This window comes from Arachis hypogaea, chromosome 11, assembly GCF_003086295.3.
Source record: "Arachis hypogaea cultivar Tifrunner chromosome 11, arahy.Tifrunner.gnm2.J5K5, whole genome shotgun sequence".
NCBI classification, from domain to species: domain Eukaryota; kingdom Viridiplantae; phylum Streptophyta; class Magnoliopsida; order Fabales; family Fabaceae; genus Arachis; species Arachis hypogaea.
The window spans coordinates 44,741,905-44,743,882 of NC_092046.1; the positions used below are offsets into that span (position 1 = coordinate 44,741,905).

General features: G+C 34.8%; 1 non-coding gene across 1 annotated transcript; it reads left to right on the forward strand.

The window, feature by feature from the left end:
- Positions 1 to 399: 399 nt before the first annotated feature.
- On the forward strand, positions 400 to 507 carry LOC112724968 (small nucleolar RNA R71). The gene has a single exon (XR_003164104.1). It is a non-coding gene; the product is annotated as a small nucleolar RNA R71 (small nucleolar RNA).
- The last annotated feature ends 1,471 nt before the right edge of the window (positions 508 to 1,978 follow it).

A 1,978-nucleotide genomic window follows, 5' to 3' on the forward strand; every position in this document is an offset into this window, starting at 1 on the left:
ATAGGAATCTCCCATGTAATTCACCTCTTCCATTGCTGGGTTCTCAGAATCATAAGCTTCTTCTTCAAATGAAGCTTCTTTGGTACTGCCTATTGCTGCTTGCATTCCAGACAGACTCTGAGAAATCATATTGACTTGTTGAGTCAATATTTTGTTCTGGGCCAGTATGGCATTCAGAGTATCAATCTCAAGAACTCCTTTCTTCTGATTTGTCCCATTATTCACAGGATTTCTTTCAGAGGTGTACATGAATTGGTTATTTGCAACCATTTCAATGAGTTCCTGAGCTTCTGCAGGCGTCTTCTTCAGATGAAGAGATCCTCCAGCAGAGCTGTCCAATGACATCTTGGACAGTTCAGATAGACCAACATAGAAGATACCTATGATGCTCCATTCGGAAAGCATGTCAGAAGGACACCTTCTGATCAATTGCTTGTATCTTTCCCAAGCTTCATAGAGGGATTCACCTTCCTTCTATCTGAAGGTTTAGACTTCCACTCTAAGCTTGCTCAATTTTTGAGGTGGAAAGAACTTTGCCAAAAAGGCATTAACTAGCTTTTCCCAAGAGTTCAGGCTTTCTTTAGGTTGTGAGTCCAACCATGTCCTAGCTCTGTCTCTTACAGCAAAGGGAAAAAGCATAAGCTTGTAGACCTCGGGATCAACCCCATTAGTCTTGACAGTGTCACAGATTTACAAGAATTCAGCCAAGAACTGATGAAGATCTTCCAATGGAAGTCCATGAAACTTGCAATTCTATTGCATTAGAGAAACTAATTGAGGCTTAAGCTCAAAGTTGTTTGCTCCAATGGCAGGGATTGAGATGCTTCTCCCATAGAAGTCAGGAGTAGGTGCAGTAAAGTCACCAAGCACCTTCCTTGCATTGTTGGTGTTTTCGGCTGCCACGGCTTTTCCTTGTTTGAAAAGCTCTGTTAGGTCCTCTACAGAGAGTTGTACTTTAGCTTCTCTCAGCTTTCTCTTCAAGGTCCTTTTGGGTTCAGGATCAGCCTCAACCATAATGTCTTTGTCCTTACTCCTGCTCATATGAAAGAGAGAAGAAGAAAGTATGGAATCCTCTATGTCACAGTATAGAGATTCCTTGAGGTGTCAGAGAAAAAGAAAAATAGAAGGAGGAGGTAGAAAGAGAAGAATTCGAACTTATCAAGAGGAATAGAGTTCGAATTATTGATAGTGGAGGAGTGTTAGTCCTTAAATAGAAGGATGTGAGAAGAGGGGAAGAATTTTCGAAATTAAAGTAAAATATTTTGAAATAATTAAAAGAAATTTTGAAAATTTGATTGAGATTTTCAAAAATTAAGATTGGGAAAGAAATTAAGTGATTTTGAAAAAGATTTTGAAATTAGAAATTAAAAAGATATGATTGAAAAAAAATTTGAAAAATATATGATTGAAAAGATATGATTGAGAAGATATGATTGAAAATCAAATTTAAAAGAGAAAGTTTTAAAATTAAAGTTGATTACTTGACTAACAAGAAATTAGAAGATATGATTCTAGAATTAAAACTTTTGATCCTTTCTTAATAGGCAAGTAACAACTAGAAAATTTTGAATTAAATTATTAATTGTAGCAAGGATTTTCAAAAATAGTAATAAATAAAAAAAAATTGAAAAGAAATTGATTTTGAAAAGATATGATTGAAAAGATATGATTTGAAAAAGATTTGATTTTGAAGAATTATGAATAATTGAAAAAAATTTGAATTAAAAACAAAATCTTCCCTCTTATGTCATCCTGGCGTTAAACGCCCAGCCAGGTACCCTGGCTGGCATTTAAACGCCAGTTTTCCTTCTTCACTGGGCGTTTTGAACGCCCAGCTTTTTCTGTGTAATTCCTCTGCTGAATGTTTTGAATCTTCAATTTTCTGTGTTATTGACTTGAAAAGACACAATTTTGAAAATTTTTTTTTTGAATTTTTAATGATGAGAAACAATAGAAATGCAACTAAGATTAAATAAAC